The sequence below is a fragment of the Chlamydotis macqueenii genome, chromosome 3 (genome assembly GCF_036417535.1).
Source record: "Chlamydotis macqueenii isolate bChlMac1 chromosome 3, bChlMac1.mat, whole genome shotgun sequence".
Lineage (NCBI taxonomy): Eukaryota > Metazoa > Chordata > Aves > Otidiformes > Otididae > Chlamydotis > Chlamydotis macqueenii.
The window spans coordinates 67,462,722-67,487,403 of record NC_141558.1 but is presented as its reverse complement, the minus strand read 5'-3'; the positions used below and the strand labels follow the sequence as shown (position 1 = coordinate 67,487,403).

Below are 24,682 nucleotides of genomic sequence, written 5' to 3'. Positions count from 1 at the left end.
CTATTGTTGCTACCTGAAATGTCTGTCTTTAAAGCTGAAGTGCTTCACAGCATTCACAAGCAACAACTTTGGCACTAGGGATCGAGCCTTTTCAGGTCAGCTTTCTATATGCTGAGGTAAGAGCAGACCCATGCAAGCAAGACACCTCGATCATCCTGCTAGTGAGAGTATGCAGCTCATTTTAGGATACGTATGAGTGTCCAGCCCCAGTATGGAGACTGTAGGAGGAGGCTTGCCAGGTCAGGAATTTTTTTGAATAGCAGCATCTAAAATAAAAGTGAAACTGGCAGTCAATAAAAAAAAAATCTGGGAAGGACAACAGAGAAGTCCATGGCTCACCTTGCAGAACTTAGAGCAGCCAACAGGCTGGGCATCTTGAAGCTTCCAAGAGGTGGCAGCAGGAGAGAGGGAAGGAAGCTGCAGGAGAAACAGGCCTCACCGAAACTGGAAAAGGAAGAAAGCTCTTTGACAATTCCTTGTAAGAAAAGCAGTAACAGGCCCTACACACCTTTCTGTATCAAAAACTTACAGAACCACAACTCCTTCTCTCCCTTAAAATTGAATGCGAAATAGGAAAGTCAGTAGAAGTTGGCTCATGAGTTTTTTTTTAATTACTTATTTAATTTTAAAATTTTAGATAGTCAGTTACAAAGCCTTGACCCATCTACCACCATGATCATAAATTTGTGCTTTATCTGGGCATGCAAAACCTATCATTACAAGCATGCCATTGCCCAGGAGGATAATTGCATTTACAAAGGGCTTTATCCTGTTTCAGAAGCCTGGAGACTTCAATTACATCAAGGTCTAACAAGAAAAACCTGTCAAGAGGGAGATGTCATCAATATGTAGGACTTGTTTGTGGACAGCTGAATGACAATTCAGAACATGAGTTACTAAAGGTGGCCTGAGATGACCAAAGGAGCAAAAAGTGGTTTAAATCATAGATTCAAAGAAGGTTTAAAAATACCATTTGGTTATCACATCCTTGAGTACTGCAGATTCAAAAATGTACAGACACATTATACAGCTATTCAATTAAAAGACAGAAGCAAGGAGGAAAAAAAAAAAAAAAGATAAAACAAACCCAGACAGGAGAGCTGTCTAGATATTACACAGAGTTGGACCAAGTTTTCTGTTTTAATTTCAGCAAAGAGCTGTCTCACTCACGGAGGATCTGGACAAAGTTTTCAGACTGTATGAAATGCTAACAAATTCCTATTCATTTGTATATAGAAAGTAAGAGTTTTTATTAAATTCAAAATCTGCTCCTAATTCATCAGTTTGTTCTGCAACTGCCAATTATAAAGCCCCATATATTTTGAGGATAAAAAATTAATTGTTGTACTTTGATGAGACTATTCATGTACTTGAAGTCAAACATGTGTTTAAGGGCTTTTCTGGCTGTAGGCCTAACCACAGATCCTTTATTCTTTACTGTTACTGGAAAAGAAAATAAGCACTAATACCAGTTTTCATTCTTCTCTAAGAAATTCTAATATTTGGCTCTTAGCAGGTGTTTCCCTGGGTTTCTCAAGAAACATTAAAACTTTGCGAACCTGCAAACCTGGGTTTGTTTTTTTTTTAATTGGATTTAAAATCAGCCTTACAGCACAAACTTAGCCTATTATCTTGTCCACCCAGTAAGACAGACAAAATGTAAGGGACATTCTTAAATTAGACTGCAGCATTATTAGCTCATCTGGAAACCACTTGGCAATATATCATGCAGAAGAAGGTAATTGTGCCTCTTTTAATCATCTCCAGCTGTTCAAGTGCTGTTGTCATTACTTTGCCCTACTTCAGACCAGTTCAAGCATTCTCCTAGGACCCCTCTGGCCCTGCCCCCTTGCAAGCATTAACACAAGTAGTACAAGGAGGTGCCTCCTCACTGCTTAATATACACCCAGGCTCAAATACCTGTTCTACTATGGAACTACTACATAATCAGACCTCTCTACAGAATTAGTGCTTCAAGACATAGCAGCAATTAATTTGATGCCAGTCTGGTGGCAGTTCGCTTCCCGATGCCACGTAACAGAGCACCCTCTTCCTGGCCAGGCCAGCGTACTCCATCAAACATTGTTTATTCAGCACTCATGTTAAGTAGTTATCAGTCTCTCTGCGCATGCCCACCTGCAACCAGCTGCTGGGTCTCCCTGTCAGCCCACACAAGCACAGACCATTGCCACACAGCATTTTAGTCAACTAGTCAACTGGAGCTTGGCCATGGATCCCTCTGTCACCTGATGAATATTCATGCTCTCACAAAACTTCAAACCTTTCTCACATTGATATATGATTACTATGTTTTCAGCCAAAAATTCAAGGAAGGGTATCATCCAGTCTGATGGCCTACTTGGGCAGGATAACCCCAACAAATGCCTCCTGCTTTTACTGGTGGTCTAGTGACTGATCTCCAAGCACCCAAATAGAGAATACTGAGCATCTCCCAGAATCTTTTTGATCTAGCAGTGATGCTTTCAAACCTCATTGTTAAAAAACCACTACAAAGACCTAGGTGAAGTTGATCTGCTACAAAGGTTGATGAATGACAAAGATGTAAAAGTAGGTGATGATACTGTATTACCAAACATATACCTGACCTGCAGGAATAATGTAAACCAAAATAAAAACCAGCCTTACATATTAATACCTGTTTTTGCTAAACCACAAACTGCCTCGTAGGGCTAAGTCTCACTGTTTAACATGACCACACCCAATTACGAACCAATCCATTAGCTGTTTAATTAGCAGAAGAACAGGCATAACAAATTAAATGCCAGGCACTAACCATCCCCAGCAACTCAAGGCCTAGTGGTTCACATTGTGCCACAGTGGTACTCTTAGCCCAGAAATTCATTCTTTCATTTATAAATTGCTCTTTCAAGTAATTACTTTGGCAAAATGCAGAGGAATCAACAAATCATGGCGAACAGAGTGGCAGGCACCCCTGCTACTGAAGTTGGTTATTTGATTGTCCCAATTCTCTTCTGAATGTTGCTGATCTTAATCTGCATTTTACAGGGTAACACGCTGTTCCTCCCTATCTTCCAGGGGAGTAGGGAGGCAGGTTTGAATACTTTTAGCATGATGGGATGGAAGCGGTGGAGGCACAGCCAGCTGTTGCCATGTATGCAGAAAGATGACCTCAGTTTGTAAGACATGACACAAAAAGTACATGTAACAGTACAAGACATCTCTTAATCATACAGACAGCTGTTCCAAAGCCTCCCTCTCCTTAGCTGTTTCTTTTCTCTTGTCCTTAGAAGGTACTCATCCCCTCTATACATCTTTTTCCAGATGTTTCTATATCGTCTCACTACAGACAGACATTGCTGAAGCCTACAGGAGGAACTAAACATACTCTGGCTATACCTTTCCAGAAGACATTCAAAATCAGCTACTTATAAAGCAGTTCATAAAATGCTAGCTGAGGTAAGCTCAGCAGTAAATATTACTATCAACATCATTCAATTTTTCACCCTCAGACACATCAACTGTCTCCTGAAGTGGCTTCTGGTTCAAATAGGATCTACAAACCACAAAGAGTTGTGCTAACATGCTGCAGTCCAAACACATATAAATCTTCACAATGATCAAAGACAACAATGCCAACAGTTGCAAAAGATGTTCTTTAAAACACAGTTTCTGACACTCATATTCTTTACATCAACAGCCTTTTTTTCCAGTATAAATTCTAAGAACAGCATTCTAATGAGTGTCATACGTTTGTAGTACGGTGTGCATTTGTGTTGTATTTCACTTCCTCTTGCAAGTACTCCTGCAGGCTTTTCTCTCACGTAGTTTCTTGGTTTGCCTCCAGAACTCTGTGCTATAGAGAAAACTTCAATATTAAGACCATTCTCAAAACCCAGAGCCAATTAATGCTACATTTCTGGCTTTTGACAAAAAGACCAACCAAGCCTCTTCAGCATTCTTAGGAAGTAAATGTAGTGAAACCATTTACAAGACTTTACAGAAAAAAAAAAAAAAAACCTGTGAAGGTTAAAAATTTTAAACCTCTTGCATGCAATAAAGAGCACTTCCCATCAAAACAGTACATTTATACAATATTTACATATATGTTATCACCAATTCATATGGTACAGTCCCAGTTATACTGAGACAGACAGTAACTCTTATGGCTTAATGTGAACAAGCTTTTCCTTTTAGATTCTAAAAACAGAAGGGCCCAATTAAAATGCTCTAGCTGAGCTGTGAAACACCATTAACCACAGAAAGTCATCCACTTATTTCCATGTTGAATCAAAATAATTCACAGATGCACTAGCACATGTATCTGTCAAGAAATATCCAGTTCCATTTAAAGATTTTGACCAGGGAGCAATATATCCTTTTCTGCTTTTTGTTTTTCTCATCTAGCTTATCTTTGTATGTCTCTGTTTTAGAAAGAAATTTCCAGAATCAGGTATCTTTCCCTCACACAGGAGATTTTAGGCATCAGTAGTTACTTCTTAACCTTCTCTTCAGCATATTAATATTTATATACTGTATTTATAAATTAAAGAAGAAAATCTCAAAAAATGTGCTGCTTAGTCATTGGGGATGAAAAGCATGACTCATAAAGATTTAGATGGTAAAAAAGTTAATACAAGTCATGCGCTGTACCAAATGTTCCCTTATGCAGGATCTAACAATCCCCAAAATCTGCTTTCTGTGAAGAACGAAACTGCTCAATGTGCCTCACACAACTTTGGTTAAAAGGCTGTTTTAGTCACAGTGGTTTGGTTAGTTTCCAGGATCGTATGTACAGGACACATTGACGAGCATCAAAGAAACCTTTTCATCCATTTTCCAAGCAATTTTCTGTGGCACATCATCCTGGACACCTGTGAGTCACAGTGCAGGCTGCTCACAGCTGAGTGATAACGTACAGAGATTCCCACACAGCTATCATCATGTCAGGAAAAGGTTTCGTTTCACTCAACATACCTTTATTCAAAAGGTTTTTCTGCATTTTCATACCTTCCGAAATACTTAATTCTAGTGCTAACAGTATAAAACCATGCTTTTGGCAAACATTATTCATCCCTGCATGGCTCATAAACACTTCCCCCTAGTGGTTTAATTTTGGACAAACAAGTCCAACTCTTCCTACTACTCAGGTGATGCTATAACGGAAGCATGGGATCCTCTTTAGGGTCTGTAGGTCATACACACTCTAACAAGGGTTCATGAACTCCCAAGGTATGTTTGTACCACTAAACAAAAAGGCAGATGAGGAGCAAAGCTTGGTACTAGACTTTTGACTCTTTGCATTGCTTCATTGTTAGTTCAATTTTAGGTACATTTTAAAACGCACCAAAGAGCTCTATAGAGTCTGCTATTTAGGGAGAAAGCTCTAAGCAGTGTTAGCATAAGCCGGTCAACACCACTCAGCCTTAAAGACAAGTACTATTGTCTGGCCTTCTTTTATTTAGTGGTAACTAGTCTTTCATTTAGCCACAACTAGGGGGACATTCCTGGGTGAAACAGAAGTGCAGAAAACCAGACCTCCATCTTGCTTCAGTCAAGACTTAAGTTGAACCCAGAAAGAAATCTTTACGAGGTGTGTACAAGAACAAAACCTACCAGTTCTGTTCATTTGTGGTAAATGGAGAGGATGAACTGTGAAACATGTTTCAGAAACCACCTCTGCTCTTTACAAGGTCTTCGTGCTCAAAGGGGGAAAGTGTTTGGATGTAGGTGAAGAAAAAGGCTCTGATTGAGGGGGGGTTGTTTTGATTGTTTCGTTGGGGTTTGGGGGAGGGAGTACAGGGGACACATAACACTTCAAAATCTGACCTGGTTTCTCACAGGTTAGAAGATAAAATAGAAGATTAATAATATATCCATATACTAGCTGCTACAAGCTTTCCTTCTAAAGCCCAAAAGGCAAATGTAATTAATTTTGTTCATCACTTTAAATCAGCTCCAAGTACTGAATTAGCTCAATGTAATTCTTGCAGTCTTCCTCGCTCCTCACTTTATTTCTTTCTCCTATCTTGAGCACTGTGTTAAAAAAGTAACAAAATAGACCAAACAAATTACCCTAAATGTACCATTCCCAACTGCCAGAGACTTCTCATTCGCATCACTGATTTAATTGTTTCATACTAACTAGTTGCCTATTCTAGAGCTAATTTAAAACCTAATGTTGGTGCCTGAATTTTTGTATTTAATAGCAACATTCAGTAGAAGACCCTTTTTTCTTTTTTTTTTTTTAAATAGAAAGATTGTGCAGCAGCTGTCAGAAGATCTGTGGTGTTAAGATCAGTTTCCATGGATATAAATAATCAGCTGTATGTTCTCCTCCACCTCCTTGGCCCAGTGTGATTAATTTCCCACTGCCAGCATACATCACAGACAGAAGTATGCCTTGCATTCATTTTAAGGGAAACTCAGACAGAAAGGGTCATTTTGCTATCTTATGCTTTTAAATCCTGTCTGCTCTCTGCGTTCCTGTTTATTGCAAAGCCTTTGCTTTTGCCATGTCTTCCATCTATTGTTGTATTTTTACTGATGTCCACAGCTACAGCTCAAGTTACATAGTTTATCATATCCATTCATAATTCAAGTCAGCAATATCACTAGTGCATAAAACGTAATTTCAGTGGTTATCTACAATGAATGCCAAGTTAAATGAAAAACGTACATCCATAACTCATTCCTAGATGCCTCTATCCAGTCTCTTGCGCCTCTACTTCCAACCATGTCAGTTGGTTAGGAAAACTAACACTTCTTAGCTTCAAACAAACACTAAAGTAGTTCAGCTAGTGATGAAACATTGTTCTAATCCTACATAGTTAGGAAAGGAGAATAAAACAGACTGAAAAGACCGATGTCAAAATTACTTTCCACATTGATTAAAATAGAAAGATTAGAAGACTAAATGGTTTTCTAAAATCAACATTTAAAAGAGGATTGTGATGAAAATATTCATATACTGTATGTGGATGAGAAGGAAAATGAATAGCAGACAAATAACTGAATGGCTCTGATATCATTAGAAAAGGGGAAAAACTTCAAAAATGCTGCCCAACTGCAATCTTTGTACTTTTCTTTCTTTCCTTTTATACAAAACTCAAGAAGGAGGTAAAAGTCTGAAGTCAGAAAAATGACCAACTTAGAACAAGATACAGAGATGGAAGAGATCATACTCTAGAAACAGACACACACAAAGCCAGGAGATTAAGAATAAAATGAGAATAGGAGATCATTAATTGTCATAAGACATAAACACCAAGTAGATACTAAAGGATAAACTGGTAGCCATAGATAGGATTTTACATGTTTTGTTCTTCAATTATTTTATAAGGTGCTGAGAGGAGCAATTTTCCAGGAAACTTCAGTACTGAACATACTGCTCAATACCAAGACATCTCTGTGGGAAGATACATTTGAAGATTCAAGATACAAGGCAGCTTGAAGACAACATGAACATCAACTGAATTCAATTACTACTAAGTAGAGAAATCCACTGATGGCCTGGTTTTTGAACTTTGCTATCAGCTATAAACCTGTCGATTGCAGAAAGGAAACACAAGTTATTGAATAACAAAAGCTCCTCAGGGGTGTTTTTATGCCAGGCATGGCTCTTATTAGTACAAAAAATATCATTTGGCAATTAAATAAAGAAAAATCTTGAGTTGACCTAGAAATCAGTAAGTAGTGGACAAGAACTGAATTTTATCCCTTTCCTGACAAGGCAAGCAAACAACATATTTATCATTTTATTATACCTTAACATTTTCTCCAAAATTTTATTTTGACACAGTAAGGTTCTTAGAGGAGGCGGAGAAGGAAGAGATTAAATATCGTATGAATTTGTATTGAAAGCCTGGCCCTACTGAACTGGGCAGTTTTGCTACTATGCTCAACCAGGGCAGGATTTCACACATATTTTATGTGAAATAATCTTAGTCAAATTTCACCTGCAGCTATTTACAAGCATAATCCAGAGCTCAACTGAAAGACTCTTTCTAGTTTCTGTGGATTTTAGATGAGAATCTGAAGAGCATCTTATTTTACCTCTTTTTTTTTTCTAAACAAAAACACAACCAAAAAAAAAAACACAAAGAAGAAAGGAGAACAGAAGTGAGCAGTAACTAAAATTCTGGAAATCATAGGCCATTGCTTTTGTACTGCAGTGTCCCTGGTTTATCAGTCAGTCCTCTCTGTTGCACACCTGGTTTCATTCACTTCCAGAACCCAACAGGAGGAAGAAAGTCTGGATATCTGAACACAACATCAGACCATGTAAAATGGAAAACCTCAAGTCAAAAGAGACCCAACTGATTGCTTCCCTGCGTACAGACTTTTAAGTTTATTCTTACTAAGATTAACAGTAGAATGCATGGTGCTTGGGAATGGGGGTGATGTATTATGTGTGAGGATGGGCCTATGCAGATTAAAATTAATCTGGGTTTTCATTAAATTAATAGCCCTGATAAGGTCAACCAACTAAGAAAGGGTCATACCACTATCTTTCAAATTAAATTTCTGAAATTCACCTCTGTTGAAATTTCCTCTATGGGAATGGTGAAGGTCACCCACACTGATTAAGAGGACAGCCAGTTCATTTTGGAATTAAAAACCTCTATAATTATGAGGCTTTAAACATAAAAAAAACAAAAAACATTTGAGAAGGCTGAGAGCAGTACACATTGCATCTGACAATGATGCCAGCACTTAACACAGTAATGTGACTTTTGCAGGGGCCAGTGAAAGTAGTAGAGCAAAAATCCCACCAATGATTCCCATACCGTCTGTAGAGTACCCACCAAGTAACATGTCATCCCCAAGGAAACATCATAAGAAATACAACATGATACACATGCGTATGCTTGAATCCCTTGTTTTTAATGCTTAAAAGATGCATCCTGCATGGTAAAGAGCAATTCAAAATAGAAACAAGGTGAAAAAGTAAAGTTAATTCTTAGAGCTGCAGCACTATCCACAGCTGGTCATCTACTATCTGGGAAACCAAGGTGATAGCATTTCCAAAGAGAAATAAATCAGGATTGTCCTAAAAAAAGAAGTGAAGTACGCTATACTCCACAACCACTGAATGAAAAATACAGCCCTTACTGCAAAATGTGTATGATCTAAATGATAATTAATTGCTTAAGCCACATTCTTTTGCTCTCCCATTGGTCATTATCCAATAAAGTTTTAAGGCAAGTTGGCATAAGTAAATCACTGTAACTAAACATCTGCTCACCTGATCCAGGAACAGGCTGAAAAATAATCAGCCCAATATTTTGAACTGCAAGCACATCTAAGAAAAAACTGTTTGCAGCTCCCACTCAAAGGCAAAAGACATGAGACACCGAATAAAATCCATATAATAAATTATTCCACAAAAGCCATGTAATCCTCTGAATTATGCTCATATATTCTCTAGTTTTGATTTTATATAGACATTGAACATAGAAGGTATTTATACAGGAACATTTTCACACTGTCTGCAATTTGCATGCCATCAGTTTTGCTGCCAACTTTGAAATGGGAAGTAGAATAAGACTGACATCTATGGCATGCAGATCATGGTGTGTCGGACAGTCCACAAAACTGTGCGTCAGAGTCTCTAAAGTTGTAAAAGTAAGTTAATTTGGTCCTCAGGCTGTGCATACTGAAAATACTAACAGTGCTAGTGCCAACTCAGAGAAAAACAGAGATTTTGAAGTTAGATCATGAGATAAAATTCTCCTCTCCTAACACTACGAGCAAAGCCATGAATTTTTTAAATCATTCATACTCTTGTGGGAAGCAATATTGCTTTATTGTCATTTATAAAAGACAAAGAAAAAACCCTCACTAAAATAAAAAAAAAAAAGAAGAAAAAAGTTGTTTATCTCTTTTGAGCTTCTCAGAGCTGAGCCTGCTATATTATATGCCTGTGCAGTAGGAATCAGACTGGTTGGTTTAAAAAAAAAAATAATAATAATATAAGTGTGCTTGAACTCTGTTTTGAAATTGGGACAGTACTTGTGCCAGCTTCACTGCCAATGCATTGATTAATTTCTCATTGACGCAAATGGCCTGAGTAAGCTAAGGGTGGTTGTTCATTTTCTGTTGACAAGTAGGTTTTGAACTCAAAATTTTATTGAGTCTTATCTGGTTTTGGAATAATTCTTGAAGTAAACCTAGTAGGATATGTTGTGCATCCTAAAATAAAAATTGAAATAGCATTATAAAGGAATCTAGCTATTTCTGAATGTTAAAGCATCCGCAACAGAACGCAAGGATGATTATTTGTACCTTACATCTGAGGGGATAAAAGGCTGGAGAAGTTAAGATCAAAGACAGCTAAAATAGCACTGCCCAGATGCAATATACAGCAATTCTCATGCTGGATAGGAAAATAATGAGAAAAAGGGGAGGAAAAAAAAAAAAAAAACAAACCTGAAAAATTGGCAATAAGTAACATTCTCAATTACCCAATGCCACTGAGTGGCAGAACTGCAAATAGGATGCGCAGGCATCCTAACTTGCACACTAATGCCCAATACTGTCAACTTAGCAGACTTGCAGAAGTATTTTTATCCATTAATATTGCTGGTTACTGAATATCATTTCAACCCAAACCAATGCATGTAGCTGCATGTTATTTCTACCTTTAGAAAGCAAATCTAGCAAGAGATAAATAGAAGTCTTGGATAAACTGTCTGCAATGAATTGTGCAGCATATCAGATGTCCTACGGTGGAAAAGCAATCCTCTCCCTACGCGCAGCCAGTGAGTGCAATGCATAAACCACCTGATCCATGACACTTTCATGTTCAACAAAGGAAAGTGGATACCTCAGATAAAACACTTTGAACAGGACAGGTACAATGTCTGACATACATAGGATCATAACAATGCAGATTTCCTTCCTCCAGAAACTAGGGAACAAGGAGGTGAGAAATACTACAGGAGTGAAAGGTTACCAAAAAGCTAATAAATTAGTAGGCGAGCATTTTAGTTGAAAGCTGTTGCACCACTGGATTCAAAGTGAGTCTGTTTTGGCCTTGCCTCTCTCATGTGACTTCACTTGGATGACAACATTTTAGTTTTAAACTCCCTTTAATACAATGTATATTTTGCGTACTGAACATTTATAATTAAATGTATGTATACACCACTGTATTTAAAGACATGTGGCAAAAAGATCAGTGAACTTAAATCATTTGATTCATGCAATTTAACCTGGATTTTGTATTTCAGATATCAAGTACTCAGAAAAGCATTTGCAACAGTATTTCACAGCCAACCCAGAGAGGAAATGTGTTTGAGTAAAATATATGTTACTAGATTCTGCAAATTGACAGGTGCAGTAAAATTATACTATAACTGACAAAACATCCATAAATGTGATTAGAATCAAGCTTTTTATATCAGAGCAAAAGACAGGGCAAGAGCCAATTAATAAATAGTTAATTATTACATTTAGCCCAGAGAGTAATTCAGGAAATTTATCTTTCAATCTGGATGTTTTCTATCTTTACACCACTATGGATTTTCAGATATTTTCTTACTAAATTTGCTGACAAAACAATTTTTACTGGGCCCCTTGTTAAAGGCAATCCAAGATTTTAATGTAACGACTCATAATTTTTTACAATCTAATAACAGTGGCCTGAAATTGAATACAAATCTAAAAATTCACATTGTGGTTAAGACTCCGCAGCAACATGGTATTTGGAGACAAAGGGGAATCAGACATTTTTCATGTTCTAAGATGTTTTCTAGCTCAGTGAACATATATACAAGCAACTATTATATTCAAACACAAGCTTAATGAGTGTGCACTTCCAAGAAAACATAAGGCATTTTAAAGAAAGACCTCAGCCAAAACCTACCAATTGACCAAGTCAAATATCGTACACAATAATCAGAATATCACACACACTGCTTATTTTTGCTGAGCTTGCACAAAGAGGTTTCAAGCTCTTTGACAGCATGATGCAATTTAAGCAGGTATAATTTAAATATTTGCAGTATGATTACCTAGATAAGGCTTCAATCATTTCTGCTACCACTTCCAGAGGAATGAAACTTTGAAAAATATGGAAATTGCTGCAGCACTACACGTCCACCCTTGCAGAAATACCAAATTTAATGTGCAGCATGAATCATTTTTAGCCCTACTAAGAGCTTTAAATAGAAACAAGCTATCTAAGATTTTTAATCAAAGTAACTTTTTGAGGATGCAGACCACTCCATAAACCGATAAATAAACAGTCTGAATGGACAAAACATCAAAAATTAGACTGCTTCAGCATAAGTATGTGCAGCCTGCTAAAATAATAATGGCTCTAGCAGGACTCAAGTATTCAAGCCAATCTCCAAAGGTACTTGTGAAATATTCAAACTTGTACAGGAAAATTATCTTCTCTATAGCCAGTTTGACTAGCATCAGCATGTCAGATGTGCGGTTTCCAACCTTGTACTTAGATCTGCCTGCTTGGCTAAGCTGATGTAAAAAACTTCCAATTCCTACTCTAATATATTCACCTACCTAGCTCAGGAGATGCTGCAGGAGAGCATGTAAAGTAATAGAACATAAAAAGCAACAGTTTCAACCAGCCAACTTCAGAGTGGCCAATTCTGATTTGATTTATACCAGTTTAAGTCAGAATCTCATTACATCTACATAATCATCTATCTTCCTGACAAGAAGGCTAGGTGCCTTTGCAGGTCCAGACTGCTCAACAGTTGCTGCAATCCTACAAAGAAACGTCAATTTAGCTCTGCCGACTCATTCCAGCATTTGATTTATTTCAGCTGGGGATAAGAGGAGACAGAGTGTGTCTGTGAGAGGTGGAATTTGGCTGGGTAGCTGTCAGGTGGGGTATGCCTTTCATTTGAGGGTTACCCCATTATTAACCACATCTGTATCACTATCCTCCTCCTCCTCTCAGAGCCTTTGCTTGGGTGCAGCGTCCACGGCACTGTGTTCCAGCCTAAAGGCAGGAAGGGAGCACGGAGGTTGGGAAGAGCAGATGAACTCTGATGGCACACCTTCCAAACCAGTGCGCTGTTTGCCTTCACACATTAATTGTTGTTTATATTTGCCTCTAATCTGCATATGTATTTTAAAGCATACACCAAAAGTATGCTCTTACAATTAAGAGTAATCTTCAATTACTTACAGCCAGTGTGTAGTCTCGCCTGCCAATTAATTACAGAGTTCATGAAAACTGTTTACAAATTAGGCAATTGAAAGGCTAAATACAGCAGAGGCGTCATTATGAGGAGACAGGAAATAAAAATGCCCTAAGGTAATTTATGACTCTGTTCTTCTGTCCACAACCAAAAACCGAAGCGAACATACTAAAACTCAACTGGCAATTTTCCAGGGTGCCAAAATGATGTTTTATACATAACAGGTCTCCACAACTCATAAGATTTATAGTGCATTCGGAAATACGAGGCTCTTAATAGCAACAATAGATCAGTCCTTGTTTTACAAGTTACAAATGCTTTTTAAGAGCCTTTTTCCTAACAGTCTTTTGACTTCATAACAGCTGTAATTAATACTGACAGGAGCTGTGCTCCCTAATTTTTCATGCTTTGCAGCAAGAAAGATGTACCATCAGTGACTTAAACTTGGACTAGATGACCTTTTAAAGGTGCCTTCCAACCCAGACTGTTCTATGATTCTATGACTCCTGCACTGTCCCTGAACAATTTTTCATGTTAATCTAAATTAAGCAAAAGCCCTCATACTAGTCAAGGATTCTTTTCCACTTTATATTTTTCCCCTTATCTAAATAGCAGAAAATAAACCCCCTTCACTCTAAGTACTGAAATATGCTGAAAGTCTCCAGTGTAGTAATTTCTAGAATCTGTGACGGAATATAATTATCTTTTATAAGAAAATTAAGGATAGCAGTGATTAAATGTTTTTTTCTCTTTTCTTTCAAGGAATTATTGAACAAGCCTCTAGATATTAAATAATAGCACCCAAAAACAGGTCCATGATGCAACCATTCATAAAGTGATGCTTTAAATAGCAACCTTTTGATTAGCCTGGGCCATGTGAAAGCAGTTTTCCTTTGGATTAATTGACTTTTTCAATTACTATACAGAACACTGAATGTGACTTGACAGCACTTGATGTGACAGTAACAATAAGACCAATCTTTGCTTCTGATCCATGCAATCTAAATGTATTGCCATGGAAACGTTTATTCCTTTACCCCTTTTATGCTGAGATTTGTTCCCTTAAACATGTCCAGATACATAATGCTGTTGGCCTATATATTTTAACAGTTGCTGAGGCAGAGACTGGGGGGGCATAGGAAGAGACACGGGATGCTTATATAGCCTAGAGCAATATCTTTATGAAAATCCCCTCGACAGAGAACTATGTCCCTTCCTGACTGAAGCAGGCTTTCAACATTGCCCCTAAACTATGATCAAGCATAGATTTTTGACAAGTATCAAAACACATAACCATATAGAGTTAGCAGGTAGGCAGAAAGTCCTGCCAGAAAATTGTCTCTCTTGGCAGATATACTACAGCAATATCTTCTTCATAACTCAGTGCAAATTTATTCAGGCAACAGGTGCAAAGGCAGTCTCTGAAAAACTCATTCCAGCTCAAATGTCCAAAAAGCAGTACATGCTTCTCCAGAGACCAAGGTAGGCAAATGATTAGGCTATGGCAGGATTAAGGAGTAAAGGCTGTTTTCTCCTATCAATGAATATGTGTTATTATCTATAAATAATAGGATTTTGGTTGTTGGGTTTTCACAGAAAATAAGCACTAATGGACCACAAGGGCTCTATAACTGCAGGTTTCAAGCAGCATGTGTGCTTTCAGCTGTAGTCTGAAAACAGTGCCTCTGATGGTAACACACTAAGACCAAAATACTGATTTCCTTAAAGTCCTTAATAGAATTTTTCAAATCCTAGAAGCCTTACTCCTCCAAGTCAGAGAAGGATATTCATCTGGAGATGAGTTTCAAAGCTATTCTGTTTCCTGAAAATACAGTTTCATATTTGCATTTCAGAACTATCTAAAATACAAAATTACATATTTTAATCAATACTCAATATTAGTTTTTGTATAAGAGGTATCATATTGCTTAATATAATAGAAATTAGGTCAGCTTCAGTTTACTTCTAAGTGCCTGCTATTCTCATTTAAATTTTTTAAAGGAAAAAATAGTCTTTATTTACATTAAGTGACCATTTCTGGACTTAAATTCCTGCTTAGTATTTTTGCCTTACAAAGGCTTTGTAGTATTTGTTATCTGCAAAACTTAATTGGCTTAATTTTGTGTATCCCCAGAAAATTAATCTATCCAACTCAGGCTGTTTGGGGGCTGAGCAGTCTTTTGTGCTCTGCATCCTATAGAGGTTTGGGTTCATGACCAGAACCTAAATCAAAATGCTAAAAAGTGGTCTGCAAATAGGCTTTCCAGCTTTCCCAAAAGACATTCCTCTGGATGCGTGGTATCCCTCAATGCCTTTCCATAGCATTAAATGGAGAGAATCACATAATCTACCAATTCACTAAAAACATCTGTGCATCAGGAAAGTGCTGGCTGAGAGTTTCCCATTGGACTATCTGCACAGCCAAATGCAGAGATCACCACCATCCATAGACTGTAGGCTAAACACCTCTGGTATTGAAACCCAGAAACTCACAGGTTTAGCTCTTTTCATTACAAGTTTAAGGATTAAATGCAGAAGAGGAAGTGCAGTTATTTTAAGAGCTGGTCACACATGCTATATCACAAGACAAAGATACTAAGCCGGATCCATCTGCAATTAAACAGAATAGAAAAGCTCCTGCTGACTACTGTCTTCAGATGAGACTTATTGTTTTGAAATAGAAACCACATATATACAACTCTAAAATGTACTTCAATAGCACAGACGCTTATCTGGATAATAATGAGGATTTTGGAGTAACATGTCTGGGAAGATTCTGGAGCAAAGATAGAGTAGTTTTCAAGAATAATTAACTAAAGTGGGGAATTTTAATGATGTTTCTGCACTATCTCAATATTATGAATCAAGTGTTCTTATGTATAGAAGTTTTTTAGAAGTTAAATGGTTTCTTGTTATAAAACCAAAAGGAAAATACAAAGATGCAAAAAACTGGAGAACCTTCTTAAATTCCACTTCTAAAAGGAAAGAAAATTAAATGAAAATTTACCAAAAGAGCAGGTGTTACTCTATGAAGCAATAGTAAAGGAAGCGAGAATTGCAACCTGAAAGAAGCTTAGCTCAGAGCCACAATTTTAGACACTCAACACCTACAATGAGGGTCACTTCATGTTTAAGCCTAATACATCCCATTGGATGTCTTCCTAGTTAAAACCTAATTTTCTGCATCAAACTCTGAACAGAAGGAACATAGGCTTCTGTTTCAGGACGCTGAGCAGTCATTGGTCAGAGACTTTTCAAAATTATTATTTTTTTTTTTAATATCAGGATATGGAAATAAATTCAACTTCAGTATCCTGTAAAAATAGGACTTTTGTCTGCAAATGTCTCATAATGACTTGTTTTAACATCAAAATATTTGCATGTCGCATTTCAACACTATTTTATATTTGAAACTTTTTTTGTACTGTATTATCATTACTATTATAAACAAATACTTTTATCAAAAAAACCCCACTGTCATTTAAAAATGACGGAAGGAAAGCCCATTTTCCTTTCTGCTCCACTAATTTGAAAAATGCTATGTCTTCAATCAGATTCAGAAGGCAAGCAACATTTTACTTCAGAACGTCCATCCTCCACACAGCTCAGCATGTAGCACTCTTGCCTGGATTTCTGCGTGTACCAGTAGAGTGTTACCAAAAATGTACATGTGCACCTGAATTTGAAAGTCAATAAATATTTTATTGCTGGAAAGAATTACCCTTGGATCCATAAATTGTTACTGTAATAAAGTGAAAAATATGTGATTGCTGCAGAGGCCAATTGATGCATAGATTTGCAGAATCTATCATAGCAATTATGCTGCTATGTGTCATCGGTTACAAGTTACTTTAATGAGTTGTTTGCCAAATCTGACTCCTACCTACAAAAGTTCCTTAATTCATTAATTTGCAAAATATCTTCGCATATAAGCATCAAAGCTGTTTTAAGAGCTACAGAAGTGTCATCTACTATAGAAGATAACTGAAAATTAAATTGGGAGTGGGAAAGAGGAAGGAAAAATTATAATGGGTATTTATATACAGCTGTGCAGAAAAGCAGAGTATTGAGTCAGAAAGGTACATTTAGACTAATGTAGGCTCTCTTTCAATTAAGTGCATTAACTAGGATTCACTCACTGTTAGATTTTTGACTTGGCACTTGGGCTTATTTATGGGAATAGCAGTTTGGGTTGCTCTCAGGTCAGGGAAACCTAATGTATGCCACTGGGAGACCATATGTTCCACCCGACTCAAACCCATCAGGCATTAGTAGATGAGCACTTTTTTGAAGGAGCATGTCTAAAATTATCACAGTGTAGTGAAATCACTCCCCTCAGAGACACTCAGCTGCAGAGAAAGCCACCTCCCTGAGGTTTTGGGAAACCACAATAGCATGAAGATATAGATGAGTTGTGGTGAATGAGATCAGCCACAAGACAGAACACACTGTATTTCAGAAGTAGATATTATCACCTCTGGAAGAAATAAAAGAGCTGGATAGCCTACAGATCTTTTTATTTCCAAGAGCTTCAAATCAGTGTCAGTCAGAACAAGGAGAACTGCCTGAATAAAAGACACTGTTCTCCCAGAAAAGCACAAAGACAAAACTCCAAACTGGTAATAGAGCAAGAAAAATGAACTGATGCTCCCACATTATCCTCAACCTCTGAGAAATATTTTTTTCTACTTATTAATTTTTTATATAAAGAGATTTATTCTCGTTCCCTTTTATGTAAGTAATCTCCTACTTAAGGAATTACCAAAAGTGAGAATTAACAGTGCTAGAATTTAAGGAATTTGGCTTCTAATGAGACTTTTAGTAGCTCCTGCAATTAATTATTTTTTAAATCCTTCTTATTAGGGAGAACTGGATTAAAATCAGATTGGAGAGCAAGAACTTGGGAGGGGAGAGACCATGCCAGACTCACCATGTGAACATGATATATGGCATGAAGCAACCATAGGCAGTAGCTATGGTGGAAGGAATTAAATCTCAAAAGGGAATTTCACATTGCCTGAGGTACAACGGGACATAATGCTGCACTATGATACCACTGATTCATACAAACGTGCAAACGAATACAATAGCCTCAGACATGGAAAAAATTACAGCTAAGTTAGATGAGGCAACATCAACGTGTTTACTTTAAAAGATTATTCTTGTTAGTTAACTGTTTTCCCTATATATCCCACCTTGATCATCAGTGCGTGCCTACTACTATGCTTAACAACTTATCAGATATAGCACATTGATGATACTAAGTCTTAAAACGGACTGAATCAAAAGTGGAGGACGGCACTCAAGGGAATTACTGGACAACTGTTTTTTCAACCAACTTCTGCCCTTCCTTAAGCAGTCACATTGCCTGAAAATCTACCTGCTGGTGGGAGATTATTTCATTGTGGAAAATGAACATCATGCAAATATTAATAGGCAATGGAAGACCTGGAATTAGAATGGAAATAATTTTGTAGCCCCAGCTATAGGGTTCTGATCAGCTTCCTCGGTAATTACAGAGATTAGAGAGAGAGCAGTCTAAACAGAGACCAGGTAGAATCATTAGTGTCATTGCACTATCTCCACAGAACAGTTTTGTAGAACCAAAAAATGTTGACCTGCATGCTTAGAAGAAAAATCTGTTTGTGCCATTCTGAATCTTCACCAGCAACAGTAAAATAAATCTGTCTCTGCACAGAGGGACAGAGGAAAGGAAACTTCTCATGGAACATAGCAGTAAACTCCACCAGCTCCCCTTTATCATTTGAGTTTTCTTTAAGAGGGGCCCTTCCTAAGAAAAACACATATTGTAGATACTGAACAACATACTGTACTTAATCTTGGCTTTGTGATGCCATCAGACAAGTTTAAACATTAGCAGGGACTGTAATTTTCCTTGCAGTGCCCACAAATGTGTGTAGTTTCAGGGAAAAAAATAGACAGAAAGATAGTCACATTTGACACTAAAGACAGAGAGCCTGTGCCTAATGGGCTGGAGAAAGAGTCTGAAAGTAGTTCACCTTTCTGAACTCCCTGAATGGCCCCTGTAATGCAGTTGTGGCTAGCAAGACATATTGCTACAAAATGGGCAAGGGACAATCGTGTGAAGGACAGTTAAAACTTGTACACTTGGTCAGTCTTTCAAAATATTTTGAGGCAAGACATCAGCTTGCCTCCTAATTCATCTGAACAGCCTAATACAGCCACCTTCAGTACTGTTAATGTATTAACCTAGATTCTGGCAACCAGTTTAAAGCTAAACATGAAGTGCTTAGCAAATAAGCTGTAAATGAGGTATATTATTATTTTCTCTCTGTGTTCAGACTTTATGCACAAAACATGGAACAGTGTAATCAATGCATTACCAAGCCTTATGACCCTGTGAGGGTTGTACTTCCTACAACCCTGAACAGCATTATATCCCTAGTCTCCTTATACCACAGCAGCATTAACCTGGAAGAGCGAGCAGTGGTAACCTCCTAGACAGCCATATTCGGACAGTGTGAAGGTGGCATTCGCAGAACCCACTAGTGACTTCAGCACTATGATAAGCTTATTACAGATGCAGTGTCAGACATTTCCTCTGTATTGCTGGACACTGCTTTGAAAATAGTACTGGCTCTCCAGAGCAGCAGAGATGACTAAGAGGGAGTATTTTGTTTTACTGAAGCTCCACAAGTCCTTTGCTTTCCAGGTTGGTGCCCCACAATGTGGAGTGCACAAAATCTAAGTACAACTTCAGCTTAGTAAAGTAGCAACAAATGCTGAGATACTTACCCTAGCAAGTATCAAAAGACCTGGCAGTGCTACTTCACAGCTAGAGTGCTACCCAAATCAAAGCAAAAAGCAAAACAACAAAAAAAAACCCCAAGCAAGACAAACAATGCAACATAGACTTTTCTCCTATGAATATTGTTGCTTTTCATTCAATGTATATACACAAAACATTCAAGTTTTAGGGTAGGTATATCCCTGTTCAGCCAAAAAAAAAAGGGCCAAAACGACAGCAAGATGATGAGAATGGCCACTGTCTGCCCCTAGGTATACTGAGTACACCACGGCCTCCCTGGTAATGAGAGACAGCAGCAGTGGGAACTGTGGAAACAAAGAGCTTTATTTTTCTTTTTGTTAAGAGGAGAAAGGTGCAATTAAGTCGGTGAAACAACCAAACAAATGGATGTGTGAAATCTAGAGGGGGAGGAGGAGTGAGGTGAAAGTTTTTTTTCTTTATATTGTTTACAAAGCCTAGCATTGGTAAGCTCTACGAAGGGGCAGTAAAACAGTGACGTTTACTCACCCTGCAGTTCAGAACTGTACTTACTGCTACCAGCTGTGGAGCAAACAGACTATGTCTCCATCTGGCACGTGCTTCCTCAGCAGCAGCATCCTCAGTTATCCCTTCTCCCTGAGTAGCATATTTCAGGTAGAACTGAAGGAGTGAAATGGCAGACTCAGCTTCATCTGATTTGCCGAGCCTCTTCTACTGTTTACAATCTGCAAGTCAGGAAATAGATTGACCGTTGTGTGCCAAATTGTTCACAAAGCTGGTAGGAAGAATTTGATGATTTGGCCTTAGGCTCAAAGAACTAGGCTAAAACAGATGAGCAAGTTCTAGGCTAAAATAATTTAGCAATTATTTTCTGGTAACAGAAACAATTTTCATCCACTTGAAGCCCCACATCATTCTCACATTTCTCAGAACAGAAGCATATTTTAAGGGGAAATTCTCTCTAGAAAGAGGTCTAGGTGTTTTGCAACCCGCCCATTTCCTAGGGTAAATGGCTGTAATAATTATGAAGATCCCAGAAAAAATAGTAAGAAGGATATTGCATCCATTGCCCCATAGCAAGCACTCAGCAGCAAGAAAGGTCATCACTGACCTTAATATTGCAGTTCAGAATACACATGAGAATCTAGAAATCTCTGTTGAACCTACTGGCAGCTGCACATGCACAGAGCCCTGTGAAGAGCCGGTCCATATCTCTGTTAAGGTCAGCTCTGCCAGTAGTCTCTCCTCCCAGGGCTGGAGAAACTCCCAGCAGTCTTCCAACAAATATCACACAATAAAACAGAAGAGAGGGGTTGGCGTTTTAGCTGTCCTGTTGTGATTTTCCTCAGCATTCTGTGCACTTAGCAACAAAGGGCAACCTTAAAATTGCAAATCAGAGCTATTATACCAATTCTGCTTGGCTCTACCACAGAAAGAAACTCCTGAACTACATCCCTCCATGGGCTGTCTGGCTGAGGACACCAGAACAACTGCTCTGCATTGAAACTTTGGCTGAAAAATATTGAGCTGTAATTTAGCAGCTGCAGACTACTGTAGTGAAGTTTCATGCAAGGCAACTCATTCTTCTTTCTTCTTAACTGTATTTCTAAGCAGGTCCCCATTGCTCTAATCTTTAGGGGGGGATTATGGAGACTTCCCTGGCATTGATGAATGCAAACTCTGCCACAGATTTTAATACCTAGGATTAGTTTTAGGATCAGGGTTAAATCTTTACCCTTCATAGCCTAAGAGAGGAGAAATCTTTGAAGACTTATATCAATCAGATCACTGGGTTTTTTCTTCATGCTAAACTTGTTTTTGTTCAGTGGACTCTAAGAATTATGAAGTATCATACCACCTGTTGCAATATATGTTTGTACGTGGAAACACTCAGGTCAATTCTATTTCAATCTATTCTAATTTACAATAATAACATCTTCTCTCTCTTAGCAGCCAACTCATTCCTGAAATGCATTTAATTTTGATATTTAAAGTACTGTTATTCAGGTTAAAAAAGTTATAATTTTACCCAAAAGCAAACAGATAGGAAAAAAAAATAAAAAAAAACACCAACAACCAAAAAAAGTCTTGCCTTTCTTCTGTAAGAACAGAACAGCAGAACTTCACAAACAACTAAGGCAGAGAGAAAGCATCAAAGTCTTTACTATCACTTGTTTTAAAAGTAGAGCAATCTCCCAAACACCCTTCAAATCCTAGCACTCACCACTGAACTCAACCCCAAAATATATTTCCTGTTGCAATGGGTGGAGGAGCTGAAGGACAACAGATAAATCTGTGTGCTATGACACAGTCACTTCTCTTGAATTGATAGTCATGAAATTAGCAGTACCGAGCTCTCACCTATGGGTAATAAAGAGCAGAAATAAGGTGGACACACAGCTTGCATCCACAGGGGTGCTATATATCATCCACTTACAACTCGAGAGTGGAGAGAAAAAATGAAGGGGTTTTATGTGATATTGTGATAATCCTACATTATTTTCCTTTTTATCCCTTCTATTTCTGCTGTTAGCAATATCAGTATGACTAACCAATTCATGGGCATCTTATGAATACTAATCAAGTTGGAGAACACACCTGTTTTATGTAGATAGCTGTTTTTACTGCACCAACTTTTCTACAAGGCAAACGGAAACACAAGAAAGGCAGCCACCATGAGAAGCAGTGCAGACCGGTGGAGGGAGCCCTCAGTGCTACTGAAGGAAGCTTCATTGCTAGCTCTAGCTTTGCCACTGGCCAGCTGCTGGACTTTGCCCTCTTCACCTATAAAATGGAGATAAATGTGTTTACTGCAATTTAAAATAATTTGGGATGTGAAGCCTGTGTAAAATCTAAGTCTTGCAATTTTGTGTCACTACTAACAAGTCCATTGTCTCCTGCTCTCTATGAAAAAAAAAAAAAAGAAAAAAGGAAATAGCAAAACATTGGTTCTCTACTCTAGTTCGAAAATCATGACACATCTCTGGGCCCTGACCACCCTGCTCATCATCCTATGACTACCAAATTCTATTTAATATTTGATTAATGACTTGGATGATAGGCTCGAGCGTATACTCTTAAATTCAGCACAAGGAGAGGGGATGCAAGCAGGCTGAGGGTTAGGATCAGAATCCAAAATGTACCTGATAGATTGAAAAGACAGTTTTACATCAACAGGATGCAGTTCAATAAAGACAAGCTCAAAGTGCTACATGGAACAGAGAAATCGAAAACAGAAATACAAAAAGGAAAGCAACAGTAAAAAGAGCAGAGCTAAGTTTGTAACACACAAAGAGGATACACATGGACCACACAATGGTGCAGACAAAACAGGAAGCCTCAACCCTTGAGTACGTTAATGCCATGTCACACACCACCTAGGAGTCATTTCTTCCTCGGTATGTGGCCAGTTTTGAAGGGAGTTCTTAAAATAGCAAGGTGATCAATTTCACAGAATCCAGAGGAAAAGAACTGGACATACCAGAGGAAAAATAATTAAAAAAAAAAAAAACACAACTACAAGAAAAGATTGAACGAGTTGATAGCAAACACAAAGGTTTTCTATGAAAGGAGGGAAAGATGCAGTTTATTTGAAGTGGGGTTAGAGACTATAATTATTCTAACCATCAGAACGGCAAAACATGGAAATTGGCTGGGTAGGGCTGTTGTGGCAGCTCCTTAATTGGAAGCTTTCAAGGAAAACGTCAGTTAGGGTTAATGTAAGTACACTTGTCTGGGCATGTCTAAAACATGGTTTGATGACCTCTGGTTGTCCCTTTCTGCCCTGTCTAAGTCCTAAACTTGAAAATTCATATGGTTTTATCATGTACTGAGAATTTTGTGCTTTCATTTTATTTTGGGATTATTTCAACTTTTGAGAAATACCACTTCTTTAGAACAAAAAAGAAAAACAACAAAACCAGGGACCAAGCATATTAAAGCAAACGTTGGTTTAATTTTTACATAATACTGAGATAGTCATCAAAGAAAATGTAACAGCAAAACAAGCAGGTAGAGGAGAAGCTACATAAACCTAGAATGTACAAATCAATGCCAACCCAGCCTGCTAAGTAGGACCTGGCAGATTACACTGGCACACACAAAAGAACTCTGGTCCATTTGGTGTTTGGTCATTCTTTCCCTCACTCCTACCTCAGTGCAGAAAGCATTCAGCCCTTGAATTTCAAGTGCTGGTGTATGCCAGTCCCTTTTCTCATTGCTGCTTCTTTGTTTAAGTTACAAGCTCTTAGCAGCAAGCACCTTGTTTCATATCATGCTACAAAACACCCACCACTGTGCTGATGTTCTAACAAAGACAGACAAGACAATAGCATTTCAAAAAGCTGATTAAGAAAAGCCATTACTCATCTCCAGGGTCTCATACCATTCCCTTCGGGAAGATTAATAGTGCTACAAATATAGGCCTTTGCGAGTAAGGCACTGAGACAATAAGAACTTAATTTCCATAGGAGGAAAGATATATATTCAAGTTATAACGGCTTTTATTCTTGTGTGAGCTTTCAGCCAGAATTTAGCTGCAGCATCACTAAGCAAAAAAAAAAAAGGTAAGGTATTGTTTAAGTCATACCACAACATATGGCAGCTATAAACTACTGAAGACAGACTTTCATCAGTAACCACCATGTGATAAGAGAGTCTGTAGTTAATGAAGTAATCCACAAGCCAACAAGCTCGTTGAGTGATGTGGAACTGTCTGGCCTAACCAACCTTTCTTTATTACATGAATCCTCCAAGCTAT

The 24,682-nt window shown here is 37.9% G+C and overlaps 1 long non-coding RNA gene across 1 annotated transcript in view; it reads right to left on the bottom strand.

Moving 5' to 3' along the window:
* LOC147601284 (uncharacterized) overlaps positions 1-24,682 on the bottom strand; it is a 154,897-nt gene that overhangs the window by 88,639 nt on the left and 41,576 nt on the right. The window contains exon 2 of the long non-coding RNA XR_015258281.1: positions 22,522-22,707. This is a non-coding gene — a long non-coding RNA (uncharacterized LOC147601284). The remainder of the gene's footprint in view (positions 1-22,521; positions 22,708-24,682) is intronic.